This window comes from Xiphophorus maculatus, chromosome 9, assembly GCF_002775205.1.
Source record: "Xiphophorus maculatus strain JP 163 A chromosome 9, X_maculatus-5.0-male, whole genome shotgun sequence".
In the NCBI taxonomy this organism is placed as follows: domain Eukaryota; kingdom Metazoa; phylum Chordata; class Actinopteri; order Cyprinodontiformes; family Poeciliidae; genus Xiphophorus; species Xiphophorus maculatus.
The window spans coordinates 14,747,590-14,768,718 of NC_036451.1; the positions used below are offsets into that span (position 1 = coordinate 14,747,590).

Here is a 21,129-nt window from a genome sequence, read left to right on the forward strand (position 1 = left end):
AGACGGAAGCAAAGAGACGAATCAAAGACTGGCTGATAATCAGATCTTAAGCTCATAAAAGCCCTTTAAATGTCCTTTTATCATTATTGGTGACAATGAATTAATTATTTCAAATGTTTGAGTTGTAAGGAACAGTTGTTCAAGAAATGTAATATTTAGGAGGAATTTTGAGGGTCACAAATGACGATCTCCAGCAGGCTAGCATTTAACCGTAGAAAATTATAAAAACATCCAGGATCATATCATTAGTGCTGTTTAAAATTTATATTTAGGCTGCATGATTCTCAGAATTTGAGAGAGAATAAATCTGTGTGAACATTGTAATAAAATATTGCATTTTTCCCAGACTCAACTAAAGGGAAGCAAACTTAATAACAAAATTCCACAAGACCGATCCCTGAGGAACACCACAATTTAAAGAAAGGTTGCTTCATGTATGCAGCATGAAAAATAGTAACAATCATAAAGCATTAGCTATTCTCTGCCTCATCAATACATGATACTCCCTATCCGTTTTTTTTTGTTTGTTTGTTTTGGGGTTTTTTGCCTCATGCATAGGTCTGAGTGTAATAGTTTTCTAAAAGCAATCCCACATCTATGCTTGAATACCAAACAGTTTTAAAATACAGTGAAATAACAGAAGGCTGTTCCTAAAGCATTGCACAAAAGCAACCAATGATTTGATCTGCTTTTAATTTAGTCTGTAGCATATTTAGAAACACGTTTAGTTAATTGTGTGCAAACAAAACTTACAGAAAAATAATATTCTCATGCTTCATGAACTTAGCATTTGTTTTGAACGCTTTAATGTAATAATTAGTGTTTTGGCTGCTGTCTGAACAAAGTTTGCAAATCATGCTCAATGAAACAGAAAGACCAGAAGTGCGGAGACAAAACCCACATTTCTTAGCTCAATCAAATATGCTTAGTCTACATTTCGCATGCCATGCACACAAATATAAGTCATGCTTTTCATAAACTGTCCGCACAAATTGTATTTTCACAGCTCACTGGCGTTGCCACAAATATTAAATCCCAGACATTACTCCAACAACAAATGGTATCTGAAGTCAGAGTCTCCAGCAGCAATCATCCAAAACAATTCCCAGCATCATAACTGGATTATATCTTGCTTCAAGTTAAGACTTTTATTATCGTTTTTTCCGCATCTTATCTTGTTTTACTGCAACGTTTTTAAAAGCTGAGAAGATGTCTATTGAAAATATCTATTGAAATAAGTCTCTGACTGACGTACAAGGAAAAATATTTCAAGCTTGCACGTCTTATGCGTATGATAATATCTCTAACTTCAACTAGACTATGTGAAATCTTTACTTCGTGCAACTCAAAATGGGGTTAAAAAAGCTATTTATGTTAATGAAATTTTTTTTAAAGTAATATAGTCACAAAGGAAAGATACAAAATGTTATATATTCGGAGTTTATCATGCTGGGAGTGTTAATATCACTAATATTTACCTGTACTTCTAGGTTTTATTCTAAAAACAGAGCAGCACAGGAAGGACAATGACAAACTTCAAGTTATATTTAAGAATCTTTTTGTTTCACTCCTTTGCAATAGGTTGCACCAACCCTGTAAAAAATTAGTTTAATACTGAGGTACACATACTGTGACATTCTCACAGATAAAGATTAATGGCATCACTGTAAAATGGCTCCATTTCAGACTAAAGATGGATGTTACCATGAGTCAGAAAACACAAGTGATCGTGTGTTGGCTCCAAAATACCTCAAAAAGACTCTGAAAGTCATCAAATCATCAGCAAACTCAACTCTTGGATCCACTCGGTCACGACGTACGGCTTTGGGTTGTGTTAGTCAGCAGAGTGGGCTGGAGCGAGAAAATTAGAAAATGCTGGAAACTGTAATTCAAACTTTTGTGGTCAGAGTGAATGTTGTGATTTCCATCATAACAGGAAAGTGTTGAATCTAGTAAGTGAATAAAAGGGCACCATGAATATACCATAGGCCAATAAAAATGTGATTTTTTTTTTACAAATTTAAAAGTAAAACTGCCTTAAGTAAAATTACAACTTGTCCCTTTCTTGAACCGGGTTGGTATTTCCTTTTTTTCCTTCCTTCCTTAAAACATCAGTAAAACAAATGCAGGCAAAAAAAATAGCAACAAATAAACGATTCGTAAAATCAAAAACAAAATATGTTTGAAGAGGAGCAGGAAGAAGCAGTGACTTATCCAGTCACAACAAACGTTTAAACTCTCAATCAATAATGACACTCTATTCACTTTATGATTATATATATTTAAGATTTTGGATTTTTTTTTGCACAGGCTTGAATGCTGTTAATGCAGGGATAAAATTAGAAGAGACGTCATGAGCTTGCTCCAGTTCGTATTATTTTAAATTATTGTACATGGGTCACATGGTCAGATTTTTGGGTCAGTTTATGAGAATATACTGATCTAAATGGCAAAAGTTTCTTTCATGCACAAGGTAGACCAGTACAAGTTCAAAAATCACACTTTCAGGCCATAATAGTGACCTTATTCTCCATACACGTCATTTGGTCTCCTCCTGACCTCTCACTCCTCCTTCCCTTCCTTGATCCCTTCTTCTTTCAGCTTCTCCGAGATCATCAAGTTCAGTCCATCCACCGGAACAAATCCTCCACGTTGAATCAACTATTTCACCTCGGGCACTGAACTTAGCCACTGTGAACAACACATTGCAGGGATCAATGCTCACCAATTAGCTAAGCTCTGTGCCTTTAGCAAGTGGGCGGCTGGCTGAGATTTATGCAGACCTTTACGTGAGACGTCGGCAGTGAAGTCAGTGGTTTCAGATTCTGCAGAGTGTTCAGAGGGTGCAGTGGAGGGATCTCCACTTTTATCTTAGCTCTCCAAATAAATTCCTTGTTTATAAACCCTAAAATCCAACATCTGAAATATAAACCTTCTCCTGTGTGGCTCTGGCTTGCATTTACATCCATTTCCTGGCACATTAGAGCAGAGAGTGGTGAGGATAGTTTAAATTTCAAACAGCTGCAGCCTTAAATACACACAGACACAACTTAACCTTTTAGAGGTCTGCAGAGATGGGTTGATAGCATTTTGGTTTAATTCCTTCAGCGCTCCAGAATCCGGCCTCAAAATGAGTCCCTGAGTGGAAATGTGAGGTCGGGACAGACGTCCTGCTGAGCTGTGAAGGAGTGGAAATCCCTGGCAATGTGATTTTTGTTTCTCTTTGTGCATCAAATCACGGTGCCAGGAACCCTCCCCTAAACAGCGAGACCAGAGGCCCGGTCTCCACCTCTCTGCCCTTTACCGCCCTCCGCACTATTACATTGTTTTTGGACTCCAGATGCTTCTTTTCCGCAGCAGCTGTGGAACACCTGTGACCTGGAGAAAAAAAAAAGAAAGTGAGAGAGAGAGGAGATTTTAGATCCATTATTTCTCTCTGTAAAACAAACCTTCATATCAGACCTCGCAGTGTTTTGATGATAATATATGATGCACTTTAGAGCACTCATCCAAGCCCTGCATTGGAAGATGACGCAACGTAATGTGCGTAACAGAAAAATCGCATTTGTGAGATAAGATTAAAAAAAAAAAAAAAAAACTCTGCGGGCTTTTTGTTGCAGTGATCAGCAGGAAGCAGCAGATGTGGAGTCTAGCTGAAACATGCAGAGCCAGCTACCTGCTCAATTGTTTTAACGCAAACCAGGAAACTCTAGCAATGCACTGCCAGTGGGTGTCTGTGCAGCCCCGGTTTCAGTTTAGACAGAAAGAGTTGGTTTGTTTTTCCACCGTTTAAGGCTTAATGTTGCTTGATGAGGATACAGAAAAATAACAAAACACTTCTGCCGTTTTCACAACTTTCTCCTTGCAGAATTGCAAATGTCATGGTGTACATCTATTCCATCTTTCAGGGGGTTTTTTTGTTGTTGTTGTTCGTACTGTCTTGCAGAGAAATTTTCCGGCCCACCCGGGTGGGGAAGGAATAATGACAGGATTGTTGAGCGGTGAGGAGGAGGATGAGGTTAGGGCCGAGTCTCGGCGGTTTTTCCTTGATCACTTTTTGTGCATCATCTCTTCTCTTTCATTCTAGACTTTAAACCATCTGGGCTGGCGCAGTTTCCTAACAACAGGGTGAAGATGCCGCTTGGAAAAGTCTGGAAAGTTTTAAAACTTCATTCAAGTGCTTTCCATAACTAAATACAATAACTAAGAAGAAAAGTCAAATGTTTTCTTCTGTTGCAGGAGATACAGTCTGTTTTGCTTGTGCTTTAATTGATTTATGTAAACAGAAACATATTATATTAAAAAACAATCAAAATCACAGTCTTTAAAAATTAAAAACCTTAGATATCCTCTCTGAATAAAGATTCATATTTTTAGTTTTTCTCCATAAAGCCTTGGTATTCATGTACAGAGCCTCAGTACACGTTGTACAGCCTTAAAAAAGGCATGCAGACGTCTTCCAGACAGAGAAATATGCCTGTGCTGTCAAGCAGTGTGTTAACAGTCAGCCACTCCCTGCACAGGAATCATGAATAAAAATGTTTGCGTAGATTGTGGGATCTGGAACATAAAGTTGCGCATCAGTGAACAGCAAAGGCAGAGTGAGAGAATGCCTGCATGTGTACGATTCATTTGCATGCACAACTTGTGGGGTGTTTGTCTGACAAAGGAAAACGAGAGAAAACGCTGAAGATGTGTGAATGAAGGGAGTGGCCGCTGCCCGCTAATGCCACGGTGAGTCACTGTTTGTTTGATGGGCGTGAAAGTCGAAATGGGAAACGAGTGACTGGTGAGGCTGCTGTCAGACTAAAATGAACGATTGGTCACATCTGGCATGAAATCAAGGGTAACGTGGCAAAGATTTAAGTGATTTAAAGGCCCTGTTAGTAAAAAATATAAAAAAGCATGTAGAAATTTATAGATGTATGCTGTTATTTTTAGATATATTCATTCCTAATCCAGAGCCCACATGTGTGCAGGAGTTACTCATCACTTTAGTTGGTTTGTGAAATGCCAGATTTAATATGTTAGGTCTGTGTGTGTCCAGTGAACAAGATTTATAGCCTGAAAGAACTTATTATTGCATAAAAGGCTGAAGATGTAAGCAAGTCAAATTTAGAAAGCACATGGTTTGCACGCTCAGCCAAACTGACCCCATTCACGCTTGTTGGGAAAATCAGTCAACAAAAGGGAGTTAAGGCAGTGTAGCCAACTGAAAAATGCAATAAATACCTTTTAAGATCTAAACATGTTCATGTGTCTCACTTTTCAATGCTCTCTCGCTGCATTTCTTCCCTCAGAGGATGACAAAAACCACAAACCGTTTACTGAAAAGCACTTTCTCATGTAGCTCAGCTCTGCAGTTGGCAATGTTTACACAGGAGATGTAGAGATAAATGTGGTGGTGACTGCGGGTGTAGCATTCACATCTGAATCTAGCTGTGCCATGCTGATGTCACACTGTGTTTCTCACTTTGGTGCAACTGTGATTTGTCACCTTTCTTAAAACAGAGCACAAGGAAAATGTTTGGACAGAGACGGTGAAACAAGAAAATATCTGGAAAAAGTTTTTAGCCAATCGCTGGCATGAATACAACACCTGGTTGATGTATTTTTTAAGTTAACATTAGAGATGCTGTCTGTTTTGTGCATCTAAGCTTGACAGCCTGTTTCACTTTTTTAATTAATTATTCAGTGCCATATTTTGAGTTACTTGAAAACAAAATTTTTAGCACAATGGATAGCATAAGCTTAGGAAATTTACAAAACCCAACCAGTACACATAATAGTTTTTGTCTACCAGCTGTATAGAAATCACAAACCGTACATAAATCAAAAACATTTAAAATTGGAGATAATATAGTTTCTAATTTACTGGCTACAGTAAAATAAAGTAATTTGTCAATGCAGAAGCAAAGTTTTAGAAAAATCCAACCATTAATTTGCTACGGAGCCCCTAAAGGGACATGGAGAGAAAAAAAAAGGAAAGAAATCCCGACTTATTATCTCGAGATCCCGACTTATTATCTCGAGATCCCGACTTATTATCCCGACTTATTATCTCGAGATCCCGACTTATTATCCCGACTTATTATCTCGAGATCCCGACTTATTATCCCGACTTATTATCTCGAGATCTCGACATCAGTACATAACGACCTAATCACAGTGATGGAGGACACCCACCCATGTGGGTGTCCTCCATCACTGTGGGGGTAGATATATAGATTTTTATTTCGAGCTTGGGCTTGAGTATAAACACATTAAATCAGCGCTTGACAGCAGACATGGATTTAGTATTAATGAGAGACATCTGAAGAGAGTTTTCAGAGCGCGGGGACTCATTCGGCGCAAGTCCTTTTCCGACTTGGCAGTTTTGGTAGAATTCATTAATAACCAGCTACAGTCCTCTGGACAGCTTCACGGTTACCGATGGATGTACGCTAAATTGCATGTGCATGATATCCTCCTCTGGGACATCTCTGGACCGCAGAAAATGATATAAGTCGTCCTCCATAATCAATGTAGACACACTCCCCCACGTTTACCGCATAAAAACATGCCTTTCCCCCCAAAAAAAGTAACTCGCGATTTTTCAGAAATGTCGCGGAATCTCGAGATAATAAGTCGGGATCTCGAGATAATAAGTCGGGATCTCGAGATAATAAGTCGGGATCTCGGGATCTCGAGATAATAAGTCGGGATCTCGAGATAATAAGTCGGGATCTCGAGATAATAAGTTGGGATTTCTTTCCTTTTTTTTTCTCTCCATGTCCCCTTAGGGGCTCCGTAATTTTCTGCAGTTATTCAGTTCAGAAAAAAAATCTAACACAAAAAAAATAATAGCTTGGGACTGAATACCGTAATTGTTGGTAGCCGCAGTAATAAATGTAACTGAGGCATTTGGATTTTATGCCTTTAATTATTTGCAAATTGACCTAAAAATTCAGGACAAACTCTTTCTGAACATTTTCAAAGGACTTTTTAATGACTCTGAGACAGAGACATCTGGTTATAGATGCTTTCCTGAATTAATTTTGAGAAACGTCTGTGTGTATCTGTGCCTGTGTTCTGATTTTTGTACCTTCTTCTGCCTTAATTTGTGCCTGTTTTGCCAAGAATTCACAGAAAGTAAACAACAATTTACTTGCTGTCTAGAAACTTTTAATTAATAACAATAAGCCGATTTCTAATAGTCACCCCTCAGATAAAAGAACATGTGATTCAAGATAGACACATATGTGATAATCTCTATAAATTAGAAAATAAATACTCATCTAAACCTACCCACAGAAATATCAATACAGTCAGGGCGATTAGCAAAATGTTTAAGCCATCTGGAAATGTGATTACAAAAAAGGCTGGACAAAAAAACTCCAAGGTTCAGCGTTAGAATTGAGCATGTAGTGACAAATCAAAATGAGACATTTTCACCCCATTAAATATGTTCAGTAATTATTAAACTAAAACTACTATTGAAGAAAAATATAAAAGGAAACTGAATATAAATTATTGGTGCAAATATTAAAGTTTATTGGCAGCCTTATGCTTAAATGTAAATAAGGCCAACATTAAAGTTCTGCTCAAATCTAAATTTTGATGTATTTAAAATGAAAGTAATTAGAAATGAATGTTTTAAGTAGGTATGCAAAAAGACCACTTTTTCCAGAGTTTGGTTGTGATGAGATGCAGATCTAATACTTTTATTAGATTTTGCATATATATTGTCTGCAGTAGCAAAGACTCTTCTAACCCGTCAGCAGATGACTTACTGCAGAAGGAACTTTAATCAGGGTGGCTATAAATCATTGATATCAAAGCATTGCCCTCAACAACATCATTATTCACCACTGAACAACTGAAATCACAAAGTATTAAACCTCAGAGCTAACCATAAGAACTCCTGAGTTTCAGCGGCTGCTTTTCTAAGTTCCTGTAGCATGTAGTTGAGCTTGTGTATTATGTTAACAGGAACAATAGGTGGAGATCAACTTTTAGCTTGATTATTTACAGTCCTTTCCTCAGCCAACAACATTTTTACTTGACAGAAAACACAAACTTTCTCCGCTGCTGCTTGTGTAACAATACCACAGCTCCGTCTGCATCCATCGGTAGGGATGTCAAGTCAGTTTCATAATTTGGCACATGACGTATGAATGAGACATGACGCCCTGTCTTAGGTAAAATGACTTTACATGAGCTCAGATCTTAAATAAGATTTGACCACAAAGTCATTTATTATTAAAAAACGTTTTTTATCCTGGCAGCACGGTGGTACAGTTGGTAATACTGTTGCGTTGCAGCGAGAAGGTCCTGGGTTTGAACCCTGACCTGTGTTTCTGAATGGAGTTTGAAAATTCTCCCTGTGCTTCAGTGGGTTCTCTCTGGGTACTGCGACTTCCTCCCATAGTCCAAAATCAGCTGATCTCTAAAAATTGTTACTCCTCTGTGTCACTGTGCCGCCATGTGACAGACTGCCAACCTGTCCAGGTTGCACCTCATCTCTCCACCCAATGACTGCCAGAGATAGGCACCTGCGATATATATATATATATATATATATATATATATATATATATATATATGGTTTTTCATCTTCATAACACTTAACTCTACTTTTACAAAGGGTGAAGATCTTTGAGTCTAATGGAAAACTTTGAATATGCCTGTGATCAGTTCCAAAAAAAGCTGTAATGTTTTCAATTTCCTTTATCATAACAGCCACAGCTGTCTTTTCCCCCACAGCAACAGTAATCACCTCCATAACCTATTCCCACGCTCACTTTATTACAAAAAGTTAACTTTTCTCTTTTCTCTTTTCCTCATGATGCATTCTGTTGAGACTTTCTAGATGAGCAAAGCTAGTAGAGACGTCCTTTAAAACATTTGGGTCTGTAAGAGTGGTACAAAAGTGCTGAACATATTGAATCCTGTAAGCTTAGAAATTCCTGCTTAGAAATTAGTCTGTCTGTCTTTTCAGCCCAACATTTAACACTTTTAAAAGACTCCTAATAGACCAGAGGACGTCAATCTTTACTGTTCAGAAAAGCATTTTCACTCTTTTTTTTATGACTACAGAGCAAAAATTATTCAAAGTCACAAAACCAATATTTACACATACGACTCATCATATTTTATAAACACCTCATGCGATAAAATCTGCTTTTAAAAAAAAGAAATAAATAAATTAAGGAATAATAATTCACTCTTAGGTGAGTGATACAAACATAACACAGAAAAAGAGTCTGCATAAAAAAGCTAATTCAATCCCTTTCCTCATTTATGGAAAATAAATAAATGTATAACTACCAAGTCAGTAGTATTATTTTGCTGTGGAAAATCTGTGTTGATATTACGCAAAAAAGGAGGGAAAAAAAGGTTGATAAATCCTTTTAAGTGCCTAAATAAAAAAAATTGGGTGACCAGTGCAGGAAGCCCAAAGAGCCACATGTGTCTCTGGAGCTGCTGGTTGCTGAACCCTGACAGAGACAGCATTGTGTACAAGCGTTTCCTACACGATGGTCACAACTGACCAAGCACAAAGGCCTTATCTGAACCAATCGCACCTCTGTAGGTAACTAAAGAACCCACGAGCATTAAAAAGTCATTACCCGTGTTGGCTGGGGCTTGGCTTCATTATTTAGCTCATTAGATCACTCACTCTTGATAATCCAGCCCTCCCATGTGACTGATGATGGGAGCGAGCATAATGCGGGTGCTTTTTCACATGTCCCATTAACAATAATCCACTTTACATAGTTAATGCAATTCAGCGGAGATGTAATTTCATGAAAAAAATAATCAATCATTACCAACCTTTTCTTAGAAAAGACACAGAATAAGACACAAGAGAGCAAAAGAAAAGGGAAAAAAACTGAATTGGAGAACATTATGCAACAACAAAAAAAAACACCTGGTGTTAAATCACATGAATGTGATCTTTAAAGAGGCAACAAGTCACTGGTTAAAAGAGAGATTACAAAATGAAAAAAACAAGAAAAAACGATCCAGCCCTCCTCGTTGAAAGGAACATGATCGGTTATAATGCATGAGGGGAAATGGCACAGCTGCATTAAGGCCTGACGTTGGCTATCTCTGAATCTGATAGCTTTAGCTTTTGCAGCTATTAGCTAAAAGCTGCGGCCGCTCTGATAACATTTGGATTCTTGAGGGGGAAGACTGTTATCGAGGATCTGAGAGGAACCCAAGAAGAGAGAGGAGCGAGAAAGCAATGCTCCGAGGAGGGTAAAACCCAGACGATGCGACGAATGTGTGAGATCAGGTGACGTAGCTGTGGAGAAAATAAACCCAGACACAACAACGTGGGAATGCCAGGGAACACTATGTGTCATTGCTGCTATTAGTGGAGCCAAAGATAATAAAGTGTCTCCTGCTGCACTTCACTAATCCTTCCTAAACTTCCAACACACCTCTTCTGCTTTCACCGCCACGTTTGAAAACAAAAGCATGTTCTGAAGTAGTTCAGTAGGTAAAAAAAAAGAGAGAGAGAGAGAGGCTGATTCACCTTTTAAAATGACTTCAGATTAAGGCGCAGAGGGAGTGGAGGAGGTTTGGGAGGAACTATTGAAATGCATCCGTCAGAATGGCGTGTGAGAAGGGCCAAGAGGAGTTGGCGTGTTCGGCTTGTGACCTCTGTAACCAGCAGGCTCCCTCCCACTTCAAGCATGCGATCCCTCCACAAACTCGGGCCTGTTTTTCCACCACACATGGCTTCAATTGGAGTTTACCGCCACCGCTGCTGCTGCGGCTGCTGCTGCTGTTGTTGCTGCGTCTGCAGCAGCCAGGCATAGCATAGCACAACAAACCCGATTATGAAATCAGAAACTGGCAAACACTTCGAGCATCCAGCCACTGGTGTCACTCGGTCACAGAGAGTTCTGTCTTTCCCAGACTCTGTTTGTGTTTTACTTTAATAATTCCTTTATTTTCATATACTTACTTCCATTCACATGTCGTGCATGTGTATATAAACGACCCTTCTTTTGGAATCCCGCAGCAGAGCCAACAAGGCAAGCTGTTTACTACTCCATTGCTCGTAAAAAGAAAATATGCATCTGTCGGGGCCTGTATCAAAGGCTCCTTCATTTGGTTGCTGGCTAAGATGGTTTTGAATGTGTGCTGCCTGTGATTGCCTCGGTTCAGACGGAAATTCTCTGCGGTAGACGCAAGGCCGGGCAAAAAGAGCCGAGGGAAACCACGCTGTCCCAGCCACTTTAACACTCTGCATTTGATCTAAGCGAAACCCACCTACCTACCTACTGAAAGGAAAATGCTGCATGCTTATCCATATTTCCTACAAATTAAAATGCATTTGTTGTAGTTAATTTACTGTGTTAAAATAAAATGGCCTTTATGGAAAAGCAGAAAAAGCAAGAAAAAGCCATAAAGCCTATTTTGCCACACATCATGTTGGAGACACAACAAAACATGTGAACAATGTTCAAGAGGCCAAAACTGAACTTTTTGTCCTCCCATCAAAAATGCTGATGCGTCACAAACACATTCTCACCACCGTGAAGGAGCAAACTACAAAACACGTGAAACTGGAGTTAAGGTTCACCTTCCAGGAGGATAAAGACCTCACACTACAGCCAGAGCACCAATGGCCTAGTCAAAGACCAGAGTATTCATATTCATTCCCTATTGAATTTTGCCAATTTTTGTCACTTTAGAATAACAGATAAGGACAAAATATGTGACAGAACAACAAAATGTAATCTATCTATCTATCTATCTATCTATCTATCTATCTATCTATCTATCTATCTATCTATCTATCTATCTATCTATCTATCTATCTATCTATCTATCTATCTATCTATCTATCTATCTATCTATCTATCTATCTATCTATCTATCTATCTATCTATCTATCTATCTATCTATCTATCTATCTATCTATCTATCTATCTATCTATCTATCTATCTATCTATCTATCTATCTATCTATCTATCTATCGAACTCTAATAGAAAACATCTGTTCACTGTTGTTGAGCCAACGCCCATATTAGCATCTGTTAAAATGTAAATAGGCCCTTTTTCTAAATTAAATGTTGATTTTAACCCAAACTTAAAGGCACAGCACCGTTATATTTTGTGTTAAATTGTAGTACAAATCACGGTCTCAGGCTTAATTCATACTACGGTAGGTTCTGTTCACTTCTGAAACCGTACCAGATATTCCTTATTAATCCAAGAAGTGTCGCCTACCTGGCTCGTCTAAATTCCTTCGTATCAGGCAGCATTACCCACGATCCACGCTTATTCTTCATACCCAACTGATGTAAATCTATTCATGCTGTCTGTGCAATTAAGTCTTGGCATATTAGCTTTGTTCTGGTGGAACAAGTTCCCTCATACATGGGAACAGCTCACTGATCTAGCAGACACAGATAAAGGGTTGGAACATGCTCAACTATTTGAACTATTCGTACAGAAATGTTCTAAACTTTTGACTTTAGGTTGAGTTTATCAACCTCCTTTTCCAAACAGCAGAGAGATTATGGCGCTACACAAAACCCCCCATAGTCATGAGACTCGTGCAAGAAAGTGCTGGTACAGCAGCTTCAAGTCATGCAGGTGTGTGAAATATCTCTTTTTCTCTGTTCAGGGAGATTTCAATCGAATAAAAAGAAAGTTCTGTACCTATGATTTGGTCTTGAAAAGTTCTAGGAAATAAAAGGACAACGACCTCTTGTCGAACAAGCAGATCCAATGCCTTCCTGTTTCTCATCATCCAAAGATCAAAGCCAGGCTGAGACGACTGCACAACACGTCTGAGGCTGAAGCTCTGATCGGATCTGTTGTCATGTGTTTGTGACAAGTCAGCAGCCGTGAAGGAAAAAACAAGAAAAGGCACAGCAGAAGTCAGCTAATAAGATTTGTGAAAAGAATGCTGCACCCATACTGAGAGGAAAGTGTGTGTGTGTGTGTGTGTGTGCGTGCGTGTGTGTGAGAGAGAGAGAGACAGAGAGGAGTGTTTGCCACTCACCGTACCCTCTGGCGGTCCTCTGGTGGTCCAGGACGGCGTCTGAGTCACATCAGAGTTCAGATGAGGATATTCACAGAGTGGAAGAGACCCCAGTGACTGAATTACTGGCTGACAAACTAAAATCTGGCTAATAACAGACAAGAAACCCGCCCGTCTGTCTGAGTGACAGAGGCGGCTCCAGAACTCCTTCTGCAGTGGAAATCCTCAGAGGGCTCCACTGCCAGAGCTGTCTTGTCCTGTCATGTCCCGGTCTGTCCAGTGCCAGTTCTCTGAGCTCTATGGCCCAGCAAGAAGCAGAGAGAGGTGGGGAGGTGGTGGTGGTGTGGAGGGAGGGAGGGAGGGAGGGAGGATAAAGCTCTGTCCCCCCAGTTCCCACAGTCTGCTTGGAGAGGAGAGGAGGCAACTCTGCTCCCATAGAGGTCAGATGTGGAGTTAACACACCCAGCCAGCTGCCTGCCTGCCTGCTACCGGACTCGTCTCCCCTTCTCTTCCCTCCGTCTCTCCTCCCTGCAAGCCTGATCAATCACCCTGAAGACACAGCAAGTGAGTCGCTCAGCCCAGAGTTACAGTACAGACTCAGAGAGACTTTCACCCATTGTCCCAGGAGATTCATATGAGAGTCTGAAGGCAGAGCTGCCGGTCCTCCCTTACCCTCCTCCCTAACCTAACTCTCCCTCCTCCCTCCTTCCCTGCCTCTCCTCTTACATTCCCCTCTCTAGTTCTTTTTACAGCCTCCGCTGAGACGCTCTTATTGTGTGGCAATTACATTAGCCTTTAGCGAGCAAGGAATGGCTCTTAGTGTCTAATGCAATGTTGTGTCTCTTTGTCTTTATCTTTCTCCTTATCTTTCTTTCCTCTGTCTCTTCGTTTTTCCTTGTCTATCAGTTGCACATCCAAGCGTCCACACGGACACTTCTTCTTCTTCTTTCCCCACAGTTATTCCATCTTCATCTGTGGATTACTCCTTAAAGTGACGCCGTGTCTCTCTGTTGCAGGTGCTTCTGTACTTTTAGCGAGTCAAGGGGGAGGATTGGGTTTCTGCAGGCTGAGAGGCATTGATTCAGTGTTTGCCTTATGATTATCTCAAATGTTTGCAGGCTGTTGCAGAGCTATGGGGCAATCCATCACTGCAAAAGATGCAGAAACTATGCAGAATGAAACAATGAGCAGAAAAACAAACTCCCAACGAAAGTTGCCACTATGTAGCCTTGCAACAGTATCCAGCTTGAACTTTCTCACATTTTGTCAAATACAAAAGGCTGAAAAGGCAAAGCAGTGCTGGGACTACACAAAACAAAGGACCAAGTAACTGGGTTTATGACATTTGTAGCAAAATTTGTTCTCGTGAAAGAAAAACGTTTGGCACAAGTTGGGGATCATTTCATCTCATCATTTTGTGTCATTTTTTTAAGCCTTTTAATTTGCGGGAAAAAACTGCTATGCATCAGTTTGTTCCCTTTTAGACAAGTGATGATTTGAGGTAGTTTTCTTTAAACTGCTCATAATAGGAAAATGTGGTTATGTGAGTCAAATAAATAAGATCTACCAGAATGAGGTCGCTCATAGTTATTTTGGTTTGGTCAGGGTTTATAATCTGTCATATTTCCAAAGAGTGAACTGGTCCAAAACAGGAATCAGAAGCACAATCAATGGAAATAAAATGTTTAAAAATCTGCTTTTGAAAGAAATTATATAATTTTAATATTTTTTAGCATGCATGTAGTTTAAAAGGGCAGTAGCGTGTATCTTCAAGACACATAAAGGGATTTTATAGCACAATCAAGTAGCCATGTTACCTTCAGTTGTCATAAAAAATGTTCCTCCATTATGCCACGTATGACCATTCCTACCAGACTGAAAAGTTGTTTGTATAATGAGCTCAGCAGATGAACAGTTTTACCAGGTGTTTGCTAATTGCTGCTGGCTAGTCTGAAGGAGCTGAGTGGGGGAGTTGACTGCATTAGGGAGAAGCTTGGCTGGAGACAGCAGCTCAGAGGAGAACCTTTGAGGAAATAAGGGACGCTTTATATGAGCAAATGTTTAGGTACACCCAATGGGCTCCAAGGACTCTTCAAACATGCATGAAAGAATCAGATCAACACTCCAGGTATCTTTTTGATGATGGAATAACAGTATGAAGTGATATAAGGCTCAGAATGATTTACATATGATTTTACACAATTGTGTCCCTTAAAAGACGCAAATGCAGAGCGAAACTCTGATGAAAATGGAGAAAAACTGAAGAGCTTAAATACAGAGGCAGGGCAGAGATAGACAAAAAAAACAGATGAGTTAATCAGGGTGAAATGTAGTCCAGCCGTGGCTCGGGGAAGACTGGGTTATTCAGGAAGGAAGACCAATTAACACAGAAGGAGCTGAACTAAAAGTCTTAGGATCTTAAAACCAAAATGGGAAAAGCATTTTGCTTTTCCCATTTTGGTTTTCAAAGAAAATCATTTCAAACAAAAACACAAGCTAGCTAAGACGCTACATAAAAAGAAATAAACTGATACTGCGCTGTGATAAACTGAAATTGGATAGACTTGTTGAACACAAATAAGCCACAAGGAAAATAACAAGAAAACCAAAATCCAAACACCCAAGAATTGCTACATTTTCATAATTATTTCCACAATTCATAAAAATATTTACCTACCATGAGAAATAAACTGATATGCAATGGTTAAGTTTACGGATATGAAAGTGCTTGCGGTTGGAAATAAAAGGAGTTTAGGACTAAATGCTGGTTTATGGATGGATAATGGAAGAATAGATCAGCAGAGAGACACCAAAGAACCATGTTGCAGCTCAGAAAACATAGACCCTTGTCACAATAGCTCAGACATCAAACTGATCATCCCTGTAAACAACTCAGCCATCAAGTACAATAGGAGCGCTTCACAAAGCCACTGTCTGAGAGACCCTTCAGGGTGACAAGAAGATCACCGGGTAAAAAACTGAATCTCAGTTTTATCTCCACTTTTATTACTCCCACGCGTCTGTGGGTAGTCTGTTTGAATGTAAACAAACAGCCTTTAATTTCATCAAACTAAACCATTTCTATTTTATGTCACCAAGGATTATGAAAACAATTCATTTTTAAATAGATTTAAAGATGGAAGTAATTCAATTAAGTATGAGAACGGCAAATTTTCCCAAAATAAAAGAGAAGTCATTTTGTCCAGTGAGGTCCCTGTAGCCTGGCTGGTTCCTCCTGGCTGTAAATCCAAAATGTTTAAAGGGCAGCAGGAGAGATTAGACTCTATTTCAAACAGCACAGTGTGACCAGACATATCATTCATTAATTAAACTCTCTTTGAAGTTAGATAATATCTTACACAAGCAGTTTCTAGGTCCAGAGCAGCCACTGCAATGCTTACAGTAACTCACAGACATATAGTTTATTGGTGCAATCTGTGATTTCATTTACACTTTTAGTTTCCTAGTTACTGAGACAATAACTCAAATATCTATCTATCTATCTATCTATCTATCTATCTATCTATCTATCTATCTATCTATCTATCTATCTATCTATCTATCTATCTATCTATCTATCTATCTATCTATCTATCTATCTATCTATCTATCTATCTATCTATCTATCTATCTATCTATCTATCTATCTGTCTGTCTGTCTGTCTGTCTGTCTGTCTGTCTGTCTGTCTGTCTGTCTGTCTGTCTGTCTGTCTGTCTGTCTGTCTGTCTGTCTGTCTGTCTGTCTGTCTGTCTGTCTCTGTCTGTCTAAATCTGTTCACTGTTGTCGAGCCAACGCCCATATTAGCATCTGTTAAAATGTAAATAGGCCCTTTTTCTAGATTAAATGTTGATATGAACCCAAATTTAAAGGCACAGTACCATTATATTTTGTATTAAATATCAGCATAAATCTATTGAACTGGTCAACCTTTTCACTGAAACTTCAAATTCCCCTCCATCACTGTGGAGAAGCAGCAAAAACCAATTATTTTATTTTATTTTTTTTACCAGATTTCACAAACAAACCATGACTGCTAGATGTTGCAGCCCAATGTGAAAACTAGAGGAAATTAATCATCACATACGGTGGAAAAAAAAACAGACATCACGACAGCAGCAGTCACAGATCACATAGGTGATACCATGTCAGCAGAAAACAAGCCAAGTTCTCAGGCTGAGATGTTCATTGCTTAGCCCAAGGTGCTGATATTTGGCTGTATTTATCTTCCCCCCCCTCCTCCTGTTCTTGTTTGTTTGTATAAAGTTGTCTAAAAGCGTTCAGACTTTCCAGGAGACCGAGCCAGGATAGAGGAGAAAAACCAGGGCGTCTGACTGGGATCGTACCCTCATTTTCAGTGACTAAAACCAAACATTCACTGAAATATCAAGCGGAGAGATTTTCCAGCCTGCAAACAGTTTCACTTAGTTAAACATGTCTGTGTTACTGTACACACACAGTGTCACAAACTGTTTGTGTGATGTAGTCTCAATTTCAGAAAAAATATACATTCTCAAAGTCAAGGTCCGTACTCCGAGGTTACTCACATGTCTTACTGGGATCATTTGAAGGGTTTCAATAAAATGTTTAGACAGAGACTGTGGTTTAAGGTTTTTGTCTTAACCTTTAACATAATGTCTACAAACAGAGAAACCGCACATTTAACTCTAGTCTGGCTTCTGTCTGGTCAGATGGGGCAAGCAATATTGATTTAAAAAATATTCAGAGGACAGATTCAAATATTTTTATAAGAACAGAAATCATATATGAGTTAAACAAGATGAAGTGTTATTTGTCTGACTTATCTGGATTTAATAAAGACAAGGACTAACTAACCTGTAAAAGCTGTAAAGAAAATGTTCAACATTTCATGTTAGAAGGATTGCTTCCTAAACATGGCAGATTTTTAAAAAAAAGGTATGTTCATGTATATTGTAAAACAGAGTAATAGAAATATCCCTTTTTGTCACACAGTTGAGAAATTCAGTCCAGTTAAGTGGGAGCATGTATAATCATACAAAGGTAAACAATCAGGATGACTTTCGACACCCTTAATTAAAGGTGATCTTGATCTACAGAAATGTTTTGTTTCTGGAGTTTTGGTTATATTTCTCAAATTTTCTGTAAAGTTTGTTACATGTCACCATTACCCACCCAATATTTTAAAAAGAAGTGTGATGTTACTAATATTTAACTTGAAAAACTACAAAATAGCTTCTAGTTACAACACTAGGAGTCCTCCAGGGTTGCCTCAAGGTAAAACATTTTATTTGAACAAATAAAAACAACATCGTCTTGAAATAATCTGATGAACAACTGAAACAAGATATCTCCACATGCTGTACAAAAATACACTTTTCCTTCACATCTGAGATTATATAAGACTACATTTTATCTGTTTTAGGTCCAGATTATTAAGGCCCTGTCCAAATAGAGATAATTTTAGCTGCACCCACAAATGTTTCTTGTCACGAAGGCTGTGCATCTACACAGATTTGATGTCTTGAGACACCAGAAACTATCATATTTGACTTTTTTTTATCACATTCTGCTGATCAAAATATCTCTCAGATCAGATAAAGAAGGATAATAAGTTGTCTCTATTCTGTGTGCACCTGCAGACAGAGTTGCTGCAGCTGCTGCCTTTGTTGTTATGCTGCATCATCTCTTAAAGTTTATATTGTTCACTCTCATTAACTCTCAAATGCCTTTTCTTTAGCATAGAAAAAGTGTTTAACCTTTAACCAGTAACCATAGCAAACTGAAACTGACTGCATTTTGTTATCACTAGAATTGAACTGAAACATATTTAGTTACATTTGTACTTGTTTTGATTATTTATGTATATGTATATAAAATGGATCTCAGTCGGACTGAATGTGTATTATTTCAAGTCACAAATATTTAATCTAACGCCTTACTATCAAATACGTTTTACTTTTTTCGCAGCCATTCATACTTGCATGTGTTTTCTTTAAGGAAAAGGACACACAGCTATATTTGTGTGCACATTTGTGTAAATATTGTGTCCCTTTTGCTGCGTCGTCTCATTTTATATTTTCATTACAAACTGTGGACTGCCAGAGCGGAAAGATTGAGCTGATGACAGACTGAGAGAGAAATGCAACAGGGTGGGCCGAAGACAGTGCCAGCGGGGATGCCACGGAGGCTGCTCTGCCAGGAAAAGAAGGCTAAGCTTGAGGCGAAGGAGGGAACATGCCACACACACACTGACAAACACGCACACACACGCACACACACACACACACCTACACACATACAGAGCTTTTATTTTTGGAAAAAGCTCTGTATGTGCACATAAATAGAATGACAACAGATCTCCTTGGAGACAACCATTTACACTGGAAACACAACCACACAGCAGACACCAATAATACATGCAAATGAGCTCCAGTGGCACCGTAGCATGTGGCAGAGGTCCAAATCTTCTGCCCACATCCTGTTTCCAGACTGAAGCGGAGCTCGCCTCTTCGCACAAGGCAGCAGCACATGAAAAATGGCACAAAAAGAGAATTTTTTTTTTCTTCTTTTAATTAAAATTGTTTCCAGTCATGTAGCAGGGCACATGTTTGGTGCATTTGCAGAAAATGAGAAAATAATATTCAGATGTGTTTTAATTTCCCTTTATTTTGCCCAGAGGAGGAAGGGGTGCCTGAGTTTTCAGAATTATATCCCCAATCAGGCCCAGTCTGGGGTACGAGTCTGTATCAGCGATAACTCCAGTGACCGTTAGAGCACCCTCTGTGCAGCTGTGCTCCATTGTTATCCAGATATAGAAAAGCAGCAACACATACACACTCAGATGAGGATATGTCTTCGGTGAATATATACACATATGTTCCCCAAAGCTCCAGGACTTTTTGGTGTAAACCCATAAAGAGAGGGATTGTGTGTGATGCATGCTGCCTGGAGGGTCTTCTGTTGGACCTCAAACAGATTTTTTTCCACATCTTTCTAAGCCAGAAGGTCATCTGTAGCTCAAACACACATACATTTACGAATGTGTGTGCGTGTGTCTGTCGGCGTGGACCGGTCAAATGCTTTTATTTTTCCACTGTGTCTGAAACATAAATATTCACAACCCTTGAAATTTTTCTTATTTTGCCACGTTTCAAATGCAAACTTCAGTGTGTCTTATATGCAATTTACATAATAAACTTGCACATGGTAGTGCATAATTGTGAAGCTCGGCAAGTCTTACACATCTAGAGAAAGATTTCTTTATTCGTTCTTCTTTGCATTTAGATTTTACGACAAAAAATGTTTTGCATATAGGATAAAACGTAACATTTTGGTCTAATCTGACAACAGCAGCTTCTTGACTATTCTGTTGTTTCACCTACAGGGCTGTCTGTCTAAATCTGTTCACTGTTGTCGAGCCAACGCCCATATTAGCATCTGTTAAAATGTAAATAGGCCCTTTTTCTAGATTAAATGTTGATATGAACCCAAATTTAAAGGCACAGTACCATTATATTTTGTATTAAATATCAGCATAAATCTATTGAACTGGTCAAGCTTTTCACTGAATTTAGATATTACAACAAAAAATGTTTTGCATATAGGATAAAACGTAACATTTTGGTCTAATCTGACAACAGCAGCTTCTTGACTATTCTGTTGTTTCACCTACAGGGCAGCACATCTGTGGCCTTCACAGAACGACTAATTCATAACTGAGTTTAGAGTAAACGCAAACCATTTTGAAGACCATTTGGTTGCTCAAATTTCACAATCCTGCACAGATTTGTCCTGGTTCATCAAATTTGCATTAAAATGCATATTTTGATTGTAATCGTTTCAACTTCTAGGGTCTATGGGCTCTAGGAACACTTGTTTTTTGTTTTGATCGTTTTCCACAACTGATATTTTTGATTGTTCACAGCAGGAAAAGCCCAGGTGTGTCCAATGATATTCACAATGGCTCTGACTACACTCTGGTGTCTCTTTGAGTCGTGACAGTAAGACTGCAGTAACAGGGCCCTGGGCATCATATTATGAATCACACCTGGGTTTGTCTTGCTCCAGAAGACAAGCCTCTGCCCACATCCTGTTTCCAGACTGCAGGAGTGATGATATAAGGAAGCTACTTCAAATCAGGATCACAAGGAAACACAT

General features: G+C 39.0%; 1 long non-coding RNA gene across 2 annotated transcripts; it reads right to left on the reverse strand.

The window, feature by feature from the left end:
- Positions 1-676: 676 nt before the first annotated feature.
- Positions 677-13,609, reverse strand: LOC111609665. 2 transcript variants are annotated; one of them, XR_002753245.1, is made up of 2 exons: positions 13,019-13,609; positions 677-3,378 (listed from the first exon to the last, which is right to left on the reverse strand). It is a non-coding gene; the product is annotated as an uncharacterized LOC111609665 (long non-coding RNA). The 2 variants fall into 2 exon arrangements; XR_002753244.1 differs by having other exon boundaries at positions 13,014-13,609.
- Between the last annotated feature and the right edge of the window lie 7,520 nt (positions 13,610-21,129).